Below are 24,562 nucleotides of genomic sequence, written 5' to 3' on the forward strand. Positions count from 1 at the left end.
GTTTCATGGTTCTTCAGTTTTCTACTCTTGCAAATGGTCACTAAGGTTCTGCTGTCTGTCTGTTTCTGGCATGCAAAGGAATGAGTGATTCTCATGTGGTTACTGTTTTCCTGAGCAACTCTGCCTAATTCTAGCCATATGCCTTTAGTTTTTAGTTGTTGTTGTTTTGTGTTTAACTTTCCAGTACCTGTCAGCATATAAATCAGCTTGTTCCTTTTTTCCCAATCTTGATCTGTTTTATTTTTCCTGGGTTTTTGCTGAGTAGGACCTCTGATACAATGCTAAAGAGAAGGACAGCAGGCAGTCTTTCCTCATATCAAAGGGGACAATGTAGGTGCCTAGTTGCACCATGATGCTTGCTGACTTTCTGTAGATATCTTTCTCAGGTTAAAGAAGTTGCTTTTTACCCATAGTATGCATGTAACTTTTATCACATATTTTCTCTACAATTGATAAGATAATTATACCATTCTACTCTTGTAACCTGTCAGTATGGCAGATGAACGTAACGTACACTTACTTTTCAACACTAACGGAAGTTTGCATTCATTCCTAGGACAAACATCACTTTGTCAATTATATGTACTGTTCGGTTTGGCTTTTACTCCTAGGTATGAGATGACTGGTGGTTTCATCCCTCCTACTATTCCTATGGAACAAGGTTAGCAGACATCAGAATGAGTAGATACAGAATGTCCTTATCTTTCTCTCTTCTAAGTTTGAGAAGAACTAGAATGTGTATTCTTTACATGCTTGGTAGGGCAAACCTGTGAAAGCATTTGGCCTGGCATTTTCTTCGTAAAGCTTACTCATGGATCCATTTCCTTATGATTACAGGAACATGCAGCTTTCTCTCTCCCCTAAGTTTAGTACTGGTAAGTTCGATTTTCTAGAAATGCATCAGGGTTGTCACAACTTGCAAAAGTTTTGTCATGTTAACCTGTAAAAAACAAGCTACGTATCATAAGTGATACATCTTTCTCCCCCTCTTTCTACTAAATTTTTTTTAATACTGCCTAGCTACATATCCTAGACAGGCCTCAAGATCTTTCCCACCTCAGCCTTCAGAGTGCTCAGGACGCAGCTGTGTGCTGCGCTGGTGGTGTATTAATTTTTAAAAAATTCATTGAGCATGAGCTCTTCACCAGCCCCACTTGTCTTTTCAGCGTGTGCATCTGTAGGGGGGTCCCGATCTCTGTACTTCATGTTGCTCCTCTCTGTCCCTTGCCCGTGGCTGGGCCTGGGACCTGCCAGTGCCCACCACCTCTTCTACGGAGGAGGCCCGCCCCGGGGCTCCCCTCCGCGGCTGCCTGTCTTATCTCCTTTGTTTTTCCTTCCCCGACTTCATGACCGACCTGGGCTCACTCTGACTTTTATCACGTTAAAGAAATTGCTTTTTATCCTAGTTAGCATAAACTGCATCAAGATAGATGCTTTGCTCAATAATTTTCTTCTTCCCTTTTTCAATGTGTTTAAAGTTATTAATCTGTCAAAAAAGGTTTCCGCTACACACTACAAATTTAATATGTACCATTTTCTTTATTGCTGTCAAATCATTTTATATTTCTCTACTTTATGATCTACAAACATTAGAAGTATTTTTAAATTTCCAAATACACAGTGATTTTTCTATTATTTTTTATTCATATTTCTAATTTACCTGAATTGGGTTTAAATCAGTATTTTGTATAACATTAGTCTTCTACCTATCCTGGACTGCTTTTTGCCCTTGACACAGCCATCTGAATACTGTGAAGTGTGTGTGAGGTGGCTGTGGGTTTTTTATATATACAGTCACATACAGACTATATTCTTTACTGTTTATCCTAAGTTGTTGATTAGTTATAGGATCACTAAAATTTCTCTACTCTGGTTATGAATTAGACCATTTCATAAAAATTCTGACCATTTCCGCTTTATATATCAAGACTCCGTTAACTCAAAAGTTAAAATGGGGCCAGTGGAAGGGCCAGCAGGTAAAAGACCTTGCTACACAAGCTGACAACCTAAGTGTGATCCCTGGAACCAGAGTGGGAAGAGAGCACTGCCTCCCACAAGCTGTCCTCTGACCATGTACACACACACACACACACACACACACACACACACACACTTTTTTTAAGTTAAAATGCTTCAACTGTTGAATTCACCTCCCTCTATACACTCGATCACAGCCAAAAAGCTGCTAAGCGATCACAATGTGTTTTTCTCTGCCTTAAAGTCTATTCCATAACGACGACACATCGGTTTCCTTTCCGTTCCTTTAAGATGGGAGGTCTTTCTACATAGCCCAGGCTACTGGGCTAGCATACAGCACCAGCACATGTGAACTGGCTTTCTTTTAGTGATATTTCTATAGCTATATTCTTCCATCCTATCTATGACAGTGCAATAACTGTACTTTTAGAATTCAGCACAAACAGTGTCTTTTTGCTTTAACTGGAGTATTTAGGTAATTGGCATTTAATATGAATGCTAACACACTGGGTTGAAATCTGTGTTTTCTCTAACATTAGTCTCCCATCTGTCCTGGGCTGCTTTTTGTCTTTATCCCTCTTGATTGCTTTTGAATGTTGTATTTCCCCTTCTAGTATTACAGAAGTAACCCACTCTTTAATTCTTTAGTAGTAACCTTTGGGGGGTGGGGGAGATCAACATTCAGCAGTCATAAAAGTCAAGCGAAGTTTTTATTCTGTCCTACTAATTCCTTTACTCTCCCTAACTATTGTGTTTATGTGTTTGACCTTACAGTTTTTCAGTCTCCCCAACATCATGGCATTTGTTAAGAACTGTCCAAATATTAACCACCTTCTTCACTCTTCATTCTTTTCCTCCTGGCCTTACTTTCCTTCCAGGAACACCCTAGAGTATCCTGATGATCTACTAGTAAGTCTTGCTTCTGCCTTAAAATACCCCACTCCCCCACTACACACACACACACACACACACACACACACACACACACACACACACACACACACACACACACACACACGGGGGAGGGGGGGCGTGGAGAAATGGCTCAGTGGTTAAGAGCACTGGCTGCTCTTCCAGAGGACCTGGGTTTAATTCCCAAGCACCCAGATGGCAACTCATTACAGTCTGTAACTGCATTTCCAGGTGATCCAACACCCTACCCTCATACAGACATACATGTAGGCAAAACACCAATGTACATAAAATAAATAAAATAAAAATGTATAAAAATGATCTCCCCCACTGCTGAATTCTTCTCTAGTTACATCACGCAGATTTTTTTATTCTGTTTGGATTGTTTGGGGATCTTTGAAAAGATGGGTATCTCATCCATTCTGTGAGACCATCAGCTACTATCTCTTCAAACACTGGTTGTTTCTCCCTCCTCTGGAATTGTAATTCAACACACTTCTCAGCCTGCCCCTCTTGGTTCTCCATTGCTCCCACAAATCACCTGTCTGTGGTTCTCCACAGTGAATTCTGGGTATTTCTTCTGCTCTACCTTACAGTTCAGTTCTTCTCATCAGTCCTGTCAAACGCAGCAGCTACTGGATCCACCTGTTGTGTTTTTGTTACAATTATTGGACTTTCCATACCTCTAAATTGTACTTGGCCCCTTTCCAAATGTGCTAGATCATTCTATAGTTTCTATCACTTGTAGATACTTTAAGCCTTTCCTGTTACTTTCAGCACAGCAAGTGGTGGCATTTAAACCTCATGTTCACAGAGCTGTTCCTACTGGTCTTCGTCCACAGCACTTTGCAACCTTGTGTTTAGTTCCATGTGTTTCATAACCATCCACTGTCGATGTTCCTGTTATAATCATGCCTTAGGGTTCTCCAAGTCCAGGAAATAGATGTGGTCCTTCAAATACTGAAGGACTGGCCCGAAGTGCTGTCCAGTCACCTCTCAAGCACAGAGTCTGAAATGAGTTTGAACTTCTAGCATGTCTGTCATATGACCTTCATGAGGGACAACTTCTGACACTCACTTTCAGGCTGTGTTCCCCCTACCCTAGCAGCTCTACAGTAGGAAAAATGTCCTCTGTTTTTGTTTTGGTTTCTTTTCTGCAGGGCTGAGGCTGGAATCCAGGGCCTCCTCAATGCTAAGCAGGAACCAACCATTCAACTATACTCTGGCCACAGAAGTATTTAATGCCACTCTGTCTTCCCCCTGGAGGTTCCATCGCCCTCAGTAGTACCAGCTCTTAGGAGGATCACTTCTTAGCAAGTTGCCCACACTGACCTCTGCCCTTTGACCCTGGAAATACTACAGCTTGGCCTCCTGGATATCCTATTTACCAGCTTCCTTGGAATCTTCTGAGCCACCCTATGCTTTTCAAGAGGCATTTTAAAAATCTTTTATTCAGAATTTGTCCAAATTAGAAGACTGGTCAAGACAACCTCTACCACCAGAAACCCAGTGCCCCCTCCACGGTATCTGCCACTGCTGCTAATCACAGCCAAGCCAAATCACAGCTCACTGCGTCTTACACTGAACAGAAGGACGACCGCCACATGACAAGAAGGCCAGCTGAGCCAGGGAAACAAGCTCCCAACCCAGAGCTCTTCATCCACGGCTTTACTTTTGGGGGTTTCAATAACCCCTTTACAGCCATCTCACTCACCACCATGTAGGCAGGGCTGACCTCACTTCCTTACCAAAAATGTGGGTTTAGTGGACTGCGAGGTACGCAGGACAGTCAGATAACTTTCATTACTGTATATTGTTACAATCTTTAACTCTGTTTTTCTTAATTTCACACAAGTGCCTACCTAATTTGTAAATTCAACATTATCATAAGTATCTAAAGGCAAAAAACGAAGTATATATAGGGCTCAGCATTATCTGCAGTTTTAGGCATCTAATGGGAATCCAGAGAAGTATCCCTCACAGATGGACGAACACTATACTCCACAGCAGGTTAGGGGGCGAGGGAGTAGGAAATGCTGTAGGGATAGCCCCCTAGCACCAACCCCTGGAGACAGATCAACATTCTAACTAGAAATGTCTGTTTTTATAAAACCCACACGTAGAAGACTTTTTCGCAACGGACTGCTCAGCTTCTGCCTTCACTGCCCATGACTAGCTGTTTTCCCACTTGGCTTGGTTGTGAAGAATGTCAGCGGTCTGGCCCTCTCTCCAAAGCCCTCTGCAAAGGCCCACCTTCATCAACAAATCCTACTGGCCCAACAGTCCCACCCCCAACAACACAGAACTTCTAGCATTTGGGAATTAACTCTTTTTATTATCAATGGTGATTCAAACTTCACTTTAGTTCTTTTTTGTTTTTTAAGCCAGCCATTTTATAATACACCTCAAGCTCTCAAATACTGCAGTGAGAGTATAAATTACTACACGAACTTTGAAAGAAAAGCCTGGCACTTTTCTCTATAGCTGAGCATATGCCTCTTTATGGCCCACAATTCCAGATTTAGATATCAGACTCAATAGAAATATGTGCGCATGCTAACCAAAAGTCAGGGCGAGACCAATTATGCCAGGGTTATTTATCCACAACAGCTCCTCCCTGGAAGCTAGCCAGACACTGTGATACAGTCATACACTGGACGAAACAAGAACAAATGAGCAGGCCACAGCTATCTCAACCACATGGATGAATCTTACACACACACCAAGAGAAAGACAAATGAGCATATGTCACGTGATCCGCTTCCATTATGTTCACACAACAGCAAAGAGACTGTGATGCTATAAACAGGAAAGCAGGTATCCTTGAAGGAAGGCTCTAAGGGGACCCAGGAACACAAAAAGAACTAGTTATACAAGGGTGTGCAGTTTAAACAAGTGTATTTCACCATGGCTCGAGTACATACACATTCTTTTCAGTAAAGAATTAAAAATACACACACCTTGTATCCTGAAGAAGGGGACACCTTTAAGGATTGTCATAGAGTGCTGTTGCTACAGCCGCCTTCTAACAAGCATATAGGACACTGCTCTCTCCAGAAAGAAATTAATGGGACCTCAGCCAAGGAAGGGTGTCCCCTTCCTGGAGAGGCCAGGGCTTTTCATTAACCTTGCTTCACTGTCTTTAAAAATGAAAACAGTACAAAAGGCAGCCCCGGATCATCCAACTTATCTGGGAAGCGACCTATAATGAGGAGGAGTAGCTGGGCTTCAAAGGCACAACTAAAGTGGGCCTGTGAGAAGTCCCTTGACATGTCCCTAATAAGACTTTTCATTAAGGGTTTTAATAATTCATTTACTCCTCGTCTCCTTCCTTTTCTCAATCACTGTGATTACTATGAAGTGACTTTCTAACAACAAACATCAACTACAGGAAATAATACAGCCAACAGAGATAGAGCTACATCTGATTCCTACTCAGGAACAGTCTTCATGGAAAACAACACCGGTTTTAATATCGTTGAACGGTAATTTTAAGCACCAAATGAGAAGTTCTAGAGTTCTAGAAGACATACCACTTAGATATGGACAAGGGTCTTTCTACAGAAAGAATTCATTCACGTCTCACTCAGCACAAATGACTGAAACTCCAGGATGCACCTGCCATTTCTTTGTCTAAAGGAGGAAAGTGGGAGAGAAATGAAGGAAAGAAAGGGTCTGGAATATGATCTTACCGAGCAGACCTCAGCCAAGTTTCCTCCACCTCAGCTAGTTTCATGCAAACCTCCTCAGAGAGACACTGCCATGAGGGAAAGCAAAGCTTCCTCGCACTCCTTAGCCTGACAAAAGTCTCACTGAGAGAAAGGAAAACCCCATGCCAACACAAGACAATAATTCTCCCTCCTACCACTACGGCACACTTTTATTCTCCAAGCACAAAATTCAACTCTTTTTAGAAAAAGCCACCACATTGTTTGAACCAAAAATAATGTTTTGTTTCCTAGAAAGACTAGTTTCTCGGCAAGCCTGACCCAGGACCTTCTGTACCCTGGGAAATGTGGGTGATCCCTGCTTATACTCCTCCTGGGACCAGAGCAGCAGTGAAGACACAACATGCTCAGTTCAAAATCATGAAACTGTGTTGCAGACCCGGGAGCCCACGACAGAGGCAGCATCCAAGCCCAAGCCCCTGCCCCAAGGCTCATTTACACCTCTGGCCTCTAAGGGCAGCAAAGGGCTGATGAAGTTTGATAGCACCACTCAACCTTCTTGTCAACTTCTCAACTGCAGCCAGGCTGGAGGCAATCCAAAACTCACTCCCATTGGTTCTAGGATGTTTTGCGTTTATATTTGATGCTCCAGCAATCCAGCCTATTTTGAGTTAAATGATTATAGACTTGCACTAGAAAAGCCTCTCCATTATCCCAGTGAGCATGGACATCTACCAGGCGCCATCACTGTTCTAAACCCGGGGATCACCTAGGAAGAGGAAGCAGATAATATCCCTGTGTTGACAGAGCTTGTCCTCCAGTGGAGACCATGACAGGCAGGTCAAACACAGGACATACCAAGTGGTAGGAATGAGGAGAAAGCTATGCGCAGCTTGGACAGGATGGGAAGGTGTGTGCCACTTTAAACAAGATGATCAACAGCTCTGAGGCAGGTGGAGGGGTGACTGTATCTGGGAAAAGCTCCCCATGTCGAAGAGACACATGCCAAAGCCCTCCAGCAGACACAGCCTGAGGACTGAAGAGGTGGCCAGTGTGGCTGAAGAAGAAGGAAGGCAGGCAGGCACAGGAGTGAAGCCAAGTCTAAGTGGGCCCAGGAGACCCCTGACCAGACAGACAAGGACAGGACAGAGCAGTGACACCAGCAACTGGAGCAACAGTCTAGAAGGCAGAGGTGAAGGCAGAGCTGGGAAACCAAACAGGCTGGAGGAAAAGTGACCGGAGGACAGAGTAGAGCCTGCAGAGATGGTGAGAAGGGCCACCTCGGGCTCCCACTGAGAAAGCAGAGCTGATGGGATTTCAGTATGAGAGAGCAAGAATTAAAGATAAAGCAAGGCTCATGGCCTGAGATATGGAGACACCTGGTCTGCTTTCATTTTACAGGAAAGGAAAACTGAGGCCCAAGGAAAAGAGGTCATGCTCCTTGTTCCTGGGATTAAAACGAGCCCCTCCCCCGCAAGCTGCTCATAGCACCCTAAGTTGCAGTACCGCCCTATGCAGCTCCGCAGACCCTCAGGGACAGCCAAGGACACCGCACATGCCAGGGCAGAACTGCGCTGAAGGCAAGCATAGGCTCACAAACATCATTCTCAAAAAACCAAAAACACTGAAGAATCAAACTAAATTCTCACTTTCCTTGTGGAAGACTTAAAAACCTAAATTTTAATGAAAAAAAAAAACAACTCCATTTTTAAAAGGTTGGTTTTGTTGTTTAGTAACAAGGGGTTGGCCAAATAGATGTCATTTTAATTCCAAGTTCTAGATCCACACAGGGCACTCACTGGCTTAGAGTGTGGAGACCCTAACACAGGCCTTGTGTGCTCCCAGCCTGCGCAGGCTTAGGGTACAGAATTAAAGGTTTGGGTTCAAGATGGTTGTTTAATCCAACTTCTGATGATGCTCCCTGTCACTATAAATAGCTGATGACTTCCAGCAACATCTCAGTGGACCCTCTCTGACCAACAAGAGAACCACTAGTTGCTCATCACTGGAGATTTCCTTTAAATTTGGGCTTTCTGTCAGTCTACTGAGTACTGACAAGAGAACAACCAAGAATTCAAAAAGTCTTCCCAAATCCCAGTGAGCTTTCAAAGCCATACAGAGTATGACAGGACCTGCCAGCAGTCCCTGCAGCACTCAGGAAATAACTTAAACCAGCCAGGGAGGAAAACCCCAGCACACTGAAATGTGAAGGTGCTAGGGACCAGGAGGGTATCCCAGTCTTGCCTAAACAACCAGGAAACCACATCATTTATATAGCATCCTTTAGAAAGTTGCTGTTCATTTTGAAAAGTTCAGAGATACGTATTACCAACATCTAAAGGAAAAGCAGAAGGTGAACCTGGTTTTAAACTGGGGTGTGTGCTTGCCTGTTTTAGGAGCCTCATTCAGAATCCGTCTGCCTAAGAAAACAATCTCCTAGGAAGTCCCCGAGTTAATATTCTATAATGCTAAGCAGCCTCCATCGCCCAGGCTTTCTCACTTAGAATTAAATATTTACTTTCCTTACAAGCTGCATACTTTCCATCTAATGCCTTCTTACTTTTTCTGTTTGGTACATTTGGCCATCTTCATGCTGTTAGTTTTGGGTAAAAGTGCCTTTCTCCCTGCCCTACCCCTTTTTCCTCATATGCACAGTTGAGACTGGGTTTTCTGTTTTAAGATTTATTCTTATTTTATGTATGAGTGCCTGCATGTATGTATGTGCATCGTGTACATATCTAGTGTCCACAGAGACCAGAATTAGATGTCAGATCCCCTGGCGCTGGAGAAACAAGCAGTTATGATTCACCATGTTGATGCTGGGAACCAAATCTGAGTCCGTAGTAGGAACATCAAAAGCTCTAAACCACCAAGCCAACTCTCCAGCCCCCAAGACTAATGTTTCCTAAAGGTGACAATTTAATGAGCTAAGTGTGCAAACTGCTATCAGCAGTCTATTTTGGCAGACAAGATGGACATTTCACCTGGTTCAACATTATTCTGTTTTCATGTGATCAGGAGGAACAGGGACTTGAACCTTTAGAGAACAGCTACCCTGGCCTGCTGCTGTCTGGTCAAACTTGCCAAGAAGGAATGATGTAACTCTACGTGCAACTACTCAGCACTTGCAACTTAGCTAAGAAATGGAATGTTAAAATGTTATTGCATCTTAACTTACATACTTTAAACTTACATAGCTGTGTGTGGCTACAGCTGTACATGATATGGAAAATGCTGTTGTGGACAACAGCTTTTTCACACAAATTCATGTGTCACGCATTTGTATGTATGGAGTTTGAAAACCCAGAGCAGAGACATTTCACAAAGGAATGAAATGCCAAGTGTCTTCCTGCACTGCCAAATTCTCACTGACTCTATACCTTGCCACGAAACTCATTTTAATCTTCTAGTTCTGTGTCCTCCCTTGGGTAATTACTGTCCCAGCAGGATAGAATATGTGGCCCCACAGCCTGTTCAGAAAGCTGGAATGATGTCACCTAGCAGTTGGCAACAGAACAGGTCCCAAACCCTTCTTATCCGCTGGGCTCCAGGTTCTCATCTACTGAATGGGTGATAACCACACCTACCCTAAACATGGGTGTATTGTGGTGTCTAAAACCACAGCAGTGTGGTATCTGATTCTAAATTGCAAGCCTTGTGACGTTAAGTTGGATTCAGATACTTTTATTCCATGAGATGGTAGTCTCTCTAATCAGTATGAACTACAGGAACCCTGGGCTTCAAAATACTAAGAGTCCCAATCTTGGCCTCCTCCAGGAACCAGAGAGCCCATGTTTGTACTACTCACTGGAAAGGGACTTACAAGGCCTTCACCATTGCAGACCTGGGATGTATAAAGGGATAACACAAGGGAAATTTTCCCTTCTGGAAACAAGATTTGGGCAAGGAAAATCACAAGTACTGTTGGCTCGATCCCTTTGTCATGTGTCTATTAGTTACAGCCTTGGGGATAAAAAGCCAAGTAAGGAGCTGGGCTCCTGTGCTTTTTTTTAAAAGGTATCCCTGCTACACAATAATCCAATATTCCAATTAAATCATTTGCATGCAACCATTTCAACTGAGTTTGGTGCTATATAATTATTGTAGCATGTAGAGTTAAGGCTCATTTCAGCAAAGAGCATAATTGCTCAAATGTGACTCGATTCAGGATTTATTTAAAACTCTCCCATCAAGCTGGGTGTTGGGGTGCGCACCTATAATCTCTGCATTTGGGAGGTAGAGGCAAGAGGAGCAGGAGTTCAAGGTCAGTCTAAGCTACATAGATGGCAGTCAGGACTAAGACTCTGTCCTGAAAACTGCAAAAAGGAAGGAAGGAAAGAAGGGAGGGGGAAGGATAGCAGGAAGGAGAAGAGGAAAGGGAAGAAATGAGGAGGGAAGGGGAAGAAAGAAAAATGTTTCCCACCAAGAAAAAACATCCATACATTATAATACCACTCTAACTCCTTAGAACAAGTAGATGGTCAGAGTTCAAGTCCTAAATATGAAATTGAAGAGTTCTGTTATAACATGCCACAACTTCACATAAACCTGCTGCTTCCAAACCTCAAGATCCCTTCTTGCCTTCATCCCCCAATCTTGGCCTTCTCTAGGCCTCAACTAGTCCAGGAGCCGGGCAATCCAAGCTTGCCCTGGCCTCTAAACGGAAAACTTCCTAAGGTCTGCCCTGACCTCTCCTGCACTTAAAAGAAGGGAAGTGGCATCTCAGGCCCTCAGAACAGGAAGCTGCTTCTCTCCTCAAGAGAAACAAGCTGGCAGACCAAAGTGGGCTGACCTTGCAAAGTTCATTAACACATTAAGACAGCTATCAGTCAGGCAGCCCAGTGCCTGGATCACTGAAATTTCTCCAGGAGCAGGAAGTTAAGACAAGCAAGAGAGTTGGGAAAAATGTAAGGAAGTGCTGTGAATAGTGGGAGAATACTCGATTGTAAAGGGTTATGTCCACATTGTAGTTCTTCGGCCTACAATGTGAGGCTCTACTCAAAATTCCACCCGGGACCGCCACCCCCACCAGAAGGCGTTAAGCAAATGAACGACTAGCTTAGCAAATACAGATGTGGGAGGCTCCAGGATCCTCCAAAGTTTCATTTCCTTGGTGTTTCCCAGTCCTGAACTCTGACCTCAAGAGCTATTGCCAAACTGCTCTCTTTTTTACACAAGCTCCCACACTTCCTGCCCGGTTCCCCGACCCCAGTGTTGAGTGGGTGGTACTATCTCCAGGCTAGAGATAAGGAAACCTAGGTTCAAAGGTCAGGAGACATCAGCCTCAGGTGTTCAAGGGGGTGGAATCCAGGTGTGTGACTTCTGCAGCCCTGCATGGTCCACAGTGTGAGCCAGGCTACACCTTGTTCTCTGGTTCTCCCACGTCCCTAAACACACATCCCACAAGAACAATCAATACTAGTTGGCTACTCCCTACATGTGCTAGGTCTCCACCGCTGTCTCTCAGACAAGTAGGAACCCTGTTTTTTTTCAGATGGGGAAATGGTAAACCTTTGAGCGAAACCACTTGGTTACCGTCCACGAAGAGTGACACTAACAGAACTACAGCTGGTGGCTTACAGTACGGGAAGAAGCCCCTGAAGCATCCCGTACCGCTGGAAGCGCGGGCCGGCTGGCCTCCCTGCCCTGGGCACAGCCGGGAAGCCTGGCGGGCCGGGACAGACGACGGGCCCAGTGCCAGCGTGCTTGGCCGGCCGGGCCGGAGGTGTCTGCTTCCGCCCGGGCCTGGCACCACCGATCCATTCATCTTGGCCGCGGGAGGGAGAGGCCAGGCAGGACCCAGGGTGGCCCCAACTCTGGCCGGGTCTGGCACCCTCGCGCCCGGGCTCCGCGCGGCCCCGCCGGGAAACGGTGCTGCGGCCCCGCCGCCAGGGGGAGCAGGGAGCCTCATCCCGCACTCCGGGAAGTTGCTAAGGCCAGTCCCGGACTGCACCCGCGGCGAACCCCGTGGCCCCCGCCCGCCCCGTCGGGGCCGCCGACGTGTCCGGTGGCCGCGGCCCGCAGCCCCGGGCTCTGGGTCCCGCGTCGCCCATCCAGTCTCAGCCCTCGTCCCAGGCCTGCCCACCGCCTTCCGCCCCCCCACCCCACCCCCTCCGGCCCGGACTCCGGCCCGGCAACGTCATCCGGTGGCTTCCCGAAACTTAACCCCTTCCTCCGCCAGCTGTGTGCCGCCCCGCCCCGCCGCCAACTTTCTTAGCCCAACTTCGGAGCGCGCGGGCCGGCCCGACGGCCGGGCCAGGAGGGAGGGGTCGCCACGTCGCACCGCGGGGCCGCCGCAGCTCCTGGCCGGCCGACCGGCCAGGGGGTCCACCCCGAGGGGCGCGCTCGGCCGACGCCTCTGCACGGGCTCGGCCTGGCACACGCAGCTCCGTCCCACCCGAGGGGCCGCGGCCACCGCCAGGGCGGGCGGGCCGGCGCCGCCGGGGGAGGGGCCGCCGAGGAGACGTGTCACTCGCGGCGCGGCGCGACCGGCCCGGCGCACCGACGGCCCAGCCCGCGCGCCTCCACCGCCGCCGCCGCTGCAGGGCCCGGCCAAGTTTCTTACCTGCAGCGGGAGACGCGAGAGGGAGAGCGAGAGGGCAAGAGCAGCCGCCGCCGCCGCCGCCGCCGCGGAACCGCGAGAGAGGAGCCGGCCGAGCCTCCTCCGAGAAGCCGCCCCTGAGCAGCTGCACACACCGCGACCCCGGTGCCGTCCGCCCCGTCCGCCGTCCGCTCCGGCCGCTCGCTGGCTGCGTGCGCGCGTGTGGAGTCGTGGCACTTTCTGCCTCGGAGCTGGCGAACGGCCCCCTCCGCCGGGATCGCCGCCTCCTGCCTTCCCCACCCGGACCAGCCATTCATCGAGCTGCCTCTTCCCATTGGTCCACTAGCCGCCACTCTACTGGCAGCTGTCCAATCAGACCGCGGACTGCCGCTCCGCGGCGGCGGCCATTGGGTAAAAAGGAGGGTCTACGTCTCAGCCAATGGGAGAAGGGAGGAGCTGCGGGGAGCCGCGGGGGGCGGGGTCGAAGAGGGGCGGAGCCGCGCAGCGCAGCTCTCGGCTCTGCGCGGGGGCGGGTCTCTAACGCCCCGCCCATCTAGGGAGGTCGTCTGCCGGCCCCGCCTACTCTGGGCCGCGGCTCTCCACGCCACCGCTTTTTCCGCGTCGGCTCCGCCTAGGCAGATGGATTGTGGTTCGAATCCCCATGGCCGCAGGCTGCTCTTCCCGACACTGCCGGGCTTGAGTGGCGATGGGTGTAACCCTGAGGATTGCACAACCCGTGAATAACAGGGGAAATGCTTTATTTAAACCCAAGTAACTTGACACAAAGCACCAGCCCCTGGATCTAAAGACAAGTTCTCCAAGGGTGAGAGCAGGGAGGAAAGGGCTTTATCTGCAAACACTCTTTTCTAGATGGGATTTTCTTGAATAAATGAAAGAACTGAGGTGGAAGATCCGGAAAGAACAAAGGAAATTGCGGTGGACTGCGTGTCATTTTGTTAGGGAAGATCTTGTACAAATCACACAGCAAGAGTTACATACAGCCGGTCGGCGGGCCTTTAATCCCCGCATTCTGAAGGCAGAGCCAGGTGGGTCTCTGTGCTTTCAAGGCCAGCCTGGTCTACAGAGCGAGTTCCAGGATAGGCACCAAAACTACACAGAGAAACCCTGTCTCGGAAAAAAAAAAAAAAAAAAAGAGTTGCATACATCCTGTGACATTTCATTCCAAGTGATGGGGACCATGAGAGAAAATCTGCTGGCAATCCAGGAAATTGATCCAGTGGTATTCCAAATATTAGCTCCAACACACTCTCTCTTAAAAAAAAAAATACAAAAGCAAAACCTATTTAGAGGAGGGATGCATATGCCACCATATGCATATGCACCCACTCAAAAGAGGTGGTTCTCCCCATCCGCAGTGGATTCCAGGGATCAGACTCGGGTAGTCAGACTTGCATAGCAAACACTTTTACCCTGAGCTGTCTCACCAGCCCAATGCCCACTTAAATTGAAATAAATTTAAGTTTTGGTGCTTTTTGTTTTTGTTTGTTTTGTAAGAGTCTCACTATGTAGCTGTCCTATAAATTGTTATGTATAACAGGCTGGCCTTGAACTCACAGAAATCTACCTACTTCTGCCTTCTGAGTGCTGGGATTAAAGGCAGGAACCACCTTGCCAGCTTAAATTTGGGCTATAACCATTTTAACAGTATCTCTTAAAATTATCCCTTTGAGCGCCGGGCGGTGGTGGCGCACGCCTTTAATCCCAGCACTCGGGAGGCAGAGCCAGGCGGATCTCTGTGAGTTCGAGGCCAGCCTGGGCTACCAAGTGAGTTCCAGGAAAGGCGCAAAGCTACACAGAGAAACCCTGTCTTGAAAAAAAAAAAAAAAAATTATCCCTTTGAACCAGGCAGTGGTGGTGCATGCCTTTAGTCCCAGCACTCGGGAGGCAGAGCCAGGCGGATCTCTGTGAGTTCGAGGCCAGCCTGGGCTACCAAGTGAGTTCCAGGAAAGGCGCAAAGCTACACAGAGAAACCCTGTCTTGAAAAAAAAAAAAAATTATCCCTTTGAACCAGGCAGTGGTGGTGCATGCCTTTAGTCCCAGCACTCAGGAGACAGAGGAAAGTGGATCTCTGTGAGTTCGAGACCAGCCTGGTCTACAGAGTGAGTTCCAGGCTAGGCTCCAAAGCTACACAGAGAAACCCTATCTCAAAAAACAACAACAACAACAAAAAATTATCCCTTTGAGCCTACACCAAGACCAGCCTCTTTTTCTTTTTTTTTCTAATTTATTTGATTTTATTTTATGTGCTTTGGTGTGAAGGTATCAGATCCCCTGGAACTGAAGTTACAGACAGTTGTGAGCTGCCATGTAGGTGCTGGGAAAAGACCCAGGTCCTCTGAAAGAGCATCCAGTGCCAGCCTCTTTGAAATGAAGTTCTCTCTCTCTCTCTCTCTCTCTCTCTCTCTCTCTCTCTCTCTCTCTCTCTCTCTCGTGTGTGTGTGTGTGTGTGTGTGTGTGTGTGTGTGTGTGTGTGTGTGTGTGTGTGTAAGCACAGAGGCCAGAGTTTGATATCAGTCAGACATTTTCCTCTATTGCTCTGGACCTCATTCTTTGAGACACTGTGTCTGACCCTGAGTTCGCTGCTCTGGCTAGACTGGCCGACCAGAAAGTCCTCCATCTCCACAGTGCTTGGATTACAGGTGGCGCCTGCATTTTTCGAATTCATTCCGGGAATTGAACTCAGGCCCTTCATGCTTTCACAGCGAGCACTTTACCGCTGAGCCATCTCCCCAGCCTCTAAAACGTAGTTTCCTAAGAGACCAAAAGGACTGTGACAGCCCCAGCCTCTGTGTCTGGAGAGTCCCTGCCTCAGTTCCTCCACTAGCACAGCTGTTGGTCATCGATACTGTCCAAAAGCTGTTGGTCATCGATACTGTCCAAAAGCTGTTGGTCATTGCTACTGTCCAAAAGCTGTTGGTAAAAAGTAAAGCTTTAGGGAGAGAATACACAGGGGTTAGGCTGAAACTAAAGCGTTCATTTCTAGTTTTAATCTCAGCAGTTCCTTAGCAAATTAATGATTAATCAGCAGGAATTAACATGGATTACCTTTCCACACTCAATCATTTTCCAGCACCGAGACTCACTTGAAATGAAATTCAAGGATTCTAGTTTCTGGCCAGCAGTTGCTACCAACTAGTCTGGCTGGACGATGGGCAAGGCATTTACCTCTCTGAGCAATGGACTTAAAGACAGTCACTCTCTCTTCTGGGGGTAAGTAAGCACATTCATTCACGAATTCATTCACTAGTGTTTGCTAGTGCCTGGGGCAACTAAAGGCTGAGCATGCAGCCCAAAGGGATAAACAGATCCACCAAGGGCCCAAAGACTTGTCCATGGCAGGTTGCCCTTTATCTTCTTCACTGCGTGTCTTTATATTTTCCCAGACGCAGACCCCGGCAGGAGGTATTGGTTTAAATGTAGTTCTTCAACATCTGATGGAGATTAGTTCCAGGACCCCCTTTACCAGGTTGCAGTGTCTGGGGATGAGCGAGTCTCATACAAAAGGATTTGCATATAGCCTCTGCATACCTTCCCAGTTGCTTTAAATCCTCTCTGGATGCCTGATGGCCAGGCATGCTACATAAAGCGTTGTGAATCTGTATTGTTTAGAGAGTCATGACAAGGGAGAAAAATCTGCATGTGCTCCATACAGACAAGTGTTTTCCAAATAGTTTTAATCCTCTGTGGGTTAAACCTGTGGCTAGAGAGCTGTGGGTGGAAGGGCCAATGGAAATCCGTTTGGGAGACGAGCTGGGAATCACTGATGGAGAACTGGAAAGGGAAAGAACCAACAGGAGGAAGCACGGTATCAAGCAAGCAGCTGCTGTGGTGTGGGAACAGCCACGGCTTGTGTCCCTGGGGATGCAGAACAACCCTACAGAACACACCCCAGAGAGCCTCCTCAAGAGGGATGCAGACATGGTCATTCATTACCCGTTTTAGTACTTGTTGGCTAGAAGGTTCTGCAGCAGGGGGAGAATTAACTCACCCCACACCTCCATCAGTAGAAAAAGCACGGAAGCCCTTGGTGGACTTGTGAGTGCCAGAGGGTGTGGCAGGGGCCCCTATTATACCTGCTACCTGGGGACCTGGCCCTGGCCCAGGGCCTGCAGAGAGGAGGGCCTGGCAAATGTAGGTTCTGTAAATATTATCCATTGGGCAATAGGATCCCAGAGTCCCTAGAAGTGAGAAGTGTTTACAAAAAGGGCTCTCTATCTGTTCCTTTCCCTGTTTCAACATTTGGTTCACTCTCTCACAATATTCATTTCAGGATGAATAGTGTGGCACGGTGTGAGCTCTCCCTTCCTTCTGCCCCTGCGCCTTCATCCTCTGTCACCCTCTAGCTGTGCTATGCAGACTCCCATCCCCAGCTCCCCTTTGCCAGGCTTGGCCTCTTCAACTCTCGCAAGGAGTAGCTGGAGAAAGAGTCACCTCCAGAATCAATGGCTAGAAGATGCCTTTGAGGGGGTGACAGGCACTCTGGGGCTAAGGACTTCCAACATGGGCCCCAGTCAGCTAAATTACATATTCCCCGGCCTTATGAGGACAATCCCATGTCACTGTCCAGCCTCTGGGTGCTATCTGCTCAGTGGCAGACTCCAGGCTTAAGCCTAGGAAACAGGTCCTGCTGTCCACACATGTAGCATTCAGGTGTGGATAGGAAATTTCAACGCAAAGTGGGTAGTATCATCAGAAAGGCCTAGGGGAGTCAGGAGACTCCAGACAGGGAGTTAACCCAGACACAGAGAAGAGGTGAGCAGAAGCTTGAAGGAAGTGTCGAAGGTACCCAGGCCAAAAGGTATGCAGCTGGCAAAAAAACAATATGGTCAAAAGCTAGGTGATGAGAGACTGGGATGCCCAGGGCAGAGATCTGGCAAGACTGACCAGGGAGAGAAAAGGGAGGGAGAAACTGTCTCCAAAGCTGATCACAGGAGAACGGGAGTGATGCACGCGTTCCATGTCTTGATAGAACGATGGTTACATGGCTGAAGTAAAATTCATCAAATGCTACACTCTTCAAAAGGCTGAAACTTGGTTTGTAAGCAAATATACTTAAGTCAACCAGACTCCAAAAAAGAGACACATTAGGTTTTAGTTGCATATTTAAAGCAACTGAAGCATTCTTATTAGGGAAAAATAAAACATGTAAGATTAATTACCAAGCATAGTCTATTAATCATGATAATGCTTTGATTTCAATTACTAAACTGTGGGTATTATTTTTAAAAAGTAGGCAGAAAGATAAAGATACAGTACAGTTTTAAAGGTGGTTTTGCTTTGTCAACAATTAGAAGAATTACAAATGAAATTTCACACACACACACACACACACACACACACACACACACACACACACACACACACACACTGGAGAGACGACTCAGAGGTTAAGAGCACTTGTTGCTCTTGCAAAGGACCTGAGTTCGGTTCCCAGCACCCACAGGTGGCTCACAACCATGTGTAATTCCAGTCCCAGGGGACCCAGCAGCTTCTCCTGTCCTCTGCAGACACCAGGCATGCACATGTGCGCATCCATACACACTGGGCAAAACACTCATACACAGAAAATAAATAAATCTTTTTTAAAATTCAAGAAAAGTCAGGGTAAAATATATAGCATTTTTAGGGCTTATCATGAGCCAGGCATTGTTTTAAACACCCTGCAGATGTGTATAGTTATCTAACCTTCAGAATGGGCCCATAAGGGAGGTTCTGTAACTATCTCCACTTCAAAGACGAGGAAACTGAGGCTCTGAGAGGGTGAGCAACCTGCCGACTGTCCCAAGGCCAATCAGAAGAGGAGTGACTGGTGTGGTGGTATTGTGTTCCCCAAAATATTGTGTATCCTAATAAACTTATCTGGGGTCAGAGCACAGAAAAGCCACAATATTAAACATAGAGGTTAGGCAGTGGTAGCACATGCCTTTAATCCTAGCATTCCAGAGACAGAAATCCCTCTGGATCTCTGTGAGTTCAAGGCCGCATTGGAAACAGCCAGGCATGGTGACTCACGCCTTTAATCCCAGAAAGCAGCCTTTAATCCCAGGGAGTGGTGGTAGAAAGCAGAAAGGTTTATAAGGCATTGAGGACCAGAAACTAGAAGCATTTGGCTGGTTGAGCATTTGGCCTGGTTAAGCATTTTGGCTGGTTAAGCATTCAGGCTTCTAGCAGCAGTTCAGCTGAGAACCATTGGGATGAGGACACAGAAGCTTCCAGTCTGAGGAAACAGGACCAGCTGAGGAATTGGCAAGGTGAGATAGCTGTGGCTTGTTCTGGTACTCTGACCTTCCAGCATTTACCCCAATAACTGGCCTCGGGTTTGATTTTATTAATAAGAACTTTTATTAATATAAAGAGATGGTTAGAGCTAACTCAACAAAGGGTTTGTGACCATGACATCTAGGATCATTCCTTCATCATGCTCTTAGAGTAACTGAGACCCAGCGAGGTTGGAGACCCAATGGGTTGGGAGACAACTCCTCACAACAATTCAACTAAGAAGTAATGTGAGAACTTGAAAGGGGCAGGATGGGCAGGTAAGAGTGTGTTTAGAAGGGATGCAAATGAGCTGGGTAACCCAGGTCAGAGAGAGACAGGAGTCCCCTGTGAGCTGGGGTTTCTAGCCTGAGTGACAGGCCATGGTGGTGTCACTTCTGAGACAGGATACTTAGCTGGAGAAGGGAACTGAGGGAAACACACTTGACACACACATCGTGTGAAATTACAGGCATCTGAAGGAAGTCCTGAACGAGATAGAGCAGGTAGTACCTCACTTACTCTCCAGCACACATCCTGAGACATACAACATTAGATGATGTTATCCCACAAAGAGCTTAAAATGTACCGCACAAACTTAGACAGCTACAACATCATTAGGTCATACAATCTTACGGGACCATATTGGATATGCACCAATGTCTGTCACTGAACTATTGTTTCTGTGGTGCTGAAGTTCAGGGTCCATGACAGAGTTTGGGAGCCTAAACATGCAAATGAAGAGTCAATGACCTTGAGAAGGACAGCAATGACCATACACAGAGTACAGAACTGTGGGTACTTGGGGACAGGAGAAACCCAGTGTCCAAGTCCTGAACAAAGAGCAAAAATCCCACAAAAGAATGTATCAGTCAGCTCTTGCCACATAACAAAACACTCCGAAAACCAAAGGCTTAAAACAAGTCTGATTTTACATTATATAGTTTTGGCTTCTGTAGGTTAGCTAAGGCCTGGCTGAGGTTGGTTGGCTTGTTCACAGGTCTCTGAGTGGTCTGGCCACACTCTAACCTGAGCTTGACTAGAGTGTACGTACTAGGGGTTTACTCTGAAGCTCTTGGCTCACTCCCTCTTCCAAGGATCAGTCATTGAGGCCCAGGAAACATTGCCATTGTGTTAATGATGTAAGCGAAAGAAAACAAGCGGAAAAACACAAGGTCTCCTGGAGATGAAGCTCAAAACTCTGTTGCTTCTACCTCATTCTTTTGGCCAAATCATGTCACGTAAGTGAGCCTGGATCCAAGGAGAAGGGAAGTACAGGCCGAGATGAATGGTTGGCACTACAGACATGATGCACAGCTGAGTCCAAGAAGTGGTAGGGTGTAGTCATACTTTTCTTCAGGCCATCAGCTCACAGAGACTTATTATTAATGATAAAAGCTCAGTCTTAGTTTAGACTTGTTCCTAACTAGTTCTTTTAAGTTAAATCAACCCATAATTTTTTTTTTTTTTTTTTTTTTTTTTTTTTGGTTTTTCGAGACAGGGTTTCTCTGTGTAGCTTTGCGCCTTTCCTGGATCTCGCGCTGAAGACCAGACTGGCCTCGAACTCACAGAGATCCGCCTGCCTCTGCCTCCAGAGTGCTGGGATTAAAGGCGTGCGCCACCACCGCCCGGCCTCAACCCATAATTTTTAATCAATGTTCTTCCACAAGGCTCAAACTCCCAATCCTACTTCCTCCAAGTCTGGCTAGCGACTCCACCTTTTCCTCTTTCCAGAGTCCTCTCTGTCCTCGGAAGTCCTACCTAATCTCTTCCTGCCTAGCTATCGGCCATTCAGCTCTTTATAAAACCAATCAGAAGGCGCCTTGGTAAAGACATGTCTTCACAGTGTAAACAAATATTCCATAACAGTAAGGGGAACTGTTAAGTCTGGAGAGGGTGGACTTACAGAGCTGGAGGTTTCAAGGGGTGGGGAGGAATGATCAGTGTTCAGTGTAACCCGGAAGCCCAACAGAAGAGAGACTGGGATAGGCAGTAATTGGAGGAACTCAGCAGTCACAGGGGACTTGGGGAAACAGTTCCAGTGAGGAGAGTGACTGGTGAAGCAAGCTCCAGACTGGGGAGGGCTGAGGAATAAACAGAGAAGCCACGAGCATTCCTTCACGCCACAGATGTAGCCCATGAGTACCGCTGTGTATCCATCACTCTCTGGGTTCTGGGGACACAGCCTTGAATAAGGTAAAGGGCTCTCTTCCATGAGCATCGGCACAGTGCGGTAGGGAGAGGGACCATAGAGAAGTCAGGCCGTGAACACGCAAGGTGAGTCCAAGTGGAACAATGAGTCACAAGGAAAGACAACAGGCTCCTGGGACAGAGAAGGGTGAGGATTTGGAAATCGGAGTGCCATGGGTGTAAAGATTATCAGAGGAAGACTCTGTGGCAGGGTGAGGGGTTTGGTTGAGACTGCATAAAACATAGATCTTGTCTCAGAATGAAGAAGAAGAGGTACAGAAACCCTGGGGCAGAGGGAAGCTCAACCAGCGGTTCAGGGAACAGAAGGAAGGCTGGCCACTTGGCCAAAGCTTAGGGAAGAAGGGAAAACAGGGCAGATAGGTATAGAGGAGATGCCTAGCGGTATGATGGGATGAAGGACCCAGGGGAGCTTTACCCAAGGGAAGGCAATCTGACCTGCATTATAAATGGTCACATTATAAATGCTGCAATAGGCAGAATAGATTGTATGGTATAACAGAGGATAGGAAACACAGGGAGCTGGAGCAAGATTCCAGGCAAGGTATTGTTGATGTTGTGTTGGTAAATATTTAACCATTGGCTTTCATAGGTGAGGCCTCCCTTGTTTACAGCATTTGCCAATTCCTGTGGTGTAAATACTTGCTTCAGATCCCATTGTGTTCAAGTCAAAGATAGGGAGAATTCTGTAGTCATATGCCACTGTAAACTATCTAGACTATGTAGACATGAGTAAAACAATGATCTTTAGTACTTATTATCTTTGTTTTTAAAGTCTACCACATAGCAAATTTTAGATGATTAAATTTTTAATGATGTTTGTGTTTAATAAATGCCTCAAAAAATTCTTCCAAATGTAGCAGTCAGCTCTCACAAGTGAACTAATTCCATTACGTCACTAAGCAACTGAGCATAGTAGTCATCCAGACCAGAGTAGGATGTGCGTGTGAATGTGTAAATGTATGAGTGAGTGAGTGAGTGTGTGTATGTGTGAGTATGAGTGCAAGTGTGTGTGTGTGTGTGTGTGAATGTATGTGATTATATGGTGCTGTGGGATGTCTTTCTGTATGCTGTGAATATGTGTTGCTCTGATTGGTTGATAAATAAAGCTGTTTGGCCAATGGTGAGGCAGAGTAAGGTTAGGCGGGACATTCCAACTGGAGAGGGAGGAAAGAAGAGGGGAGGCGGAGGAGACGCTGTGATCCTCCGTCAGGAGAAGCCAGGTGTGAAAGTACCGGTAAGCCATGAAGCCATGTGGCAACTTTAGATAAACAGAAATGGGTTAAGTTATAAGAGCTAGCTAGCAAGAAGCTTGAGCCATAGGCTATCCAGTTTGTAAATAATATAAGCCTCTTGAATTTACTTGGGACTAAGTAGTTTCAGGACTCGAATGGGAGAGATTTGTCCTGACCACAGGCCAAGCAGGACACAGGAAAACTTCTGACTACAGAGTGTGTGTGTGGGGGGGGGGGGGGGTTGGGTGAGAGTGTGTGTGTGTGTGTGTGTGTGTGTGTGTGTGTGTGTGTGTGTGTGTGTGTGTGTGTGGTGAATGTGGCAGGATTTTAAAATATTAAAAAAATGAAATACTAAGTCAGGCGCAGTAGCATACACCTACAATCTCAGCCTCAGGAGGCTTAGGTAGGGGGATTGTGACTTTGTAACCATCTAGGGGACATAGTGAGACACTACCTTAATCCTCCCCTGAAAATATAATAAAGAAAAATAATGAAGCAAAGCGTGATGTTTATTCCTGTAATTCCAGTAGTCAGTAGGCTGAGACAGGATGATTGCTGTAAATTTAAAGCTAGCCTGGAATACATGGTGAATTCCACGATATCATGGACTACAGAATGAAACCCTATCTCAAAAAAAAATCTATATAGAAAACAGGAAAAATGAAATATCATGCATGTGGGGGTTGACATTTCCAGACCCACTGAGGTCAGTGTGTCTCTATGCGATGCATCATTGCCCAGACCCAGGCAACACCTTGATTCTGGTAAGAAACTGCCACAGATCAGATTCCCCCAGAAAGAGACCCTAGAGAAAGACATAAATACAAGAAGTATACAACAGGAATATCCAGTGGGAGAGCAGGGACATGAGACGGGGAGAAGCCAGTACAGAGTGCACCGGAGAAACTACTGTGGACCACTAAGGCAGAATTCCACGGAGGAGCCCCAGAGAGGGTGTGGGGTGTGCCTCAGGAGGAGGCAAACTGAGATGCAAGGAGTGAAGTTTTTTTAATTTAAATTAAATTTACTTAGTATGTATGCCCACACACATATGTGTGCACATGTGTGGAAGTCAAAGGACATTCTGAGATTCGGTCATTTCCTCCACCATGTGAGTCTTGGGATTAATTGCAAGTCCTCAGGCTTTGCACCAAGCACCTTGACTTGCTGAGATGTCTCACCAACTCAGGAGGGAAGTCCTTATTCTCCAATGTCTGTCCATCTCTGGTTGAAAACTGTACCAGTCAGCACTAACTCACTGGTATTTCCAGACCACATACCAAAGAAAGCACTTAGTTTCTGGGAGGGAAGGTGTTGGGGAGGGGGGAGTGGCTGGGGCTATTTTCAGAGTAGCATTTTAAATGTTTGCAGTTGCCTGCTTGTGTTAATCATCTTGTTTAAAATAATGGAGGAAGGTAGCCTGTGTTTGTAATAATGGGCACAGGAGCTGTGGGCAGGACACTGGCAGGGTCTGCTTCATAACTCGCCAACAGCTCTTGAATGAATTAACAAACAATGAATGAAATCAGGGCCTTTTATACCTAAATTTAGAATTTAAAAGCTTCAAAACATAAGAATCCTTCTATTCCCCAGTCAGCACATGCCTCCTGTACTCTTGCAAGATCTAGAGCAGAGAACTTGCGTGATCTCTTAGATAATTTAAATTCTGCAGCTGTCCTCTTCAAAACCAGAGTAATATTATACGCAGAAGGCAAAAATCTCTAGACTATAGTTTCTAAAGAAAG

At 46.7% G+C, this 24,562-nt stretch overlaps 1 protein-coding gene across 4 annotated transcripts in view; it reads right to left on the reverse strand.

Annotated features, from left to right (window-relative positions):
* The window catches only part of Rrbp1 (ribosome binding protein 1), a 65,749-nt gene extending 52,349 nt beyond the window's left edge, over nt 1-13,400 (reverse strand). The window contains exon 1 of one of the 4 annotated variants that reach the window (XM_052726647.1): nt 13,123-13,391. The gene's annotated coding sequence lies outside the window, so the exon portion shown is untranslated. Of the gene's footprint in view, nt 1-13,122 lie in introns of all 4 variants that reach the window. The other 3 variants (XM_052726645.1, XM_052726646.1, XM_052726648.1) reach the window with 3 other exon arrangements.
* Nucleotides 13,401-24,562: the final 11,162 nt, after the last annotated feature.

The sequence above is a fragment of the Peromyscus californicus genome, unplaced genomic scaffold, assembly GCF_007827085.1.
Source record: "Peromyscus californicus insignis strain IS unplaced genomic scaffold, ASM782708v3 Scaffold_7__1_contigs__length_154581171, whole genome shotgun sequence".
NCBI lineage: Eukaryota > Metazoa > Chordata > Mammalia > Rodentia > Cricetidae > Peromyscus > Peromyscus californicus.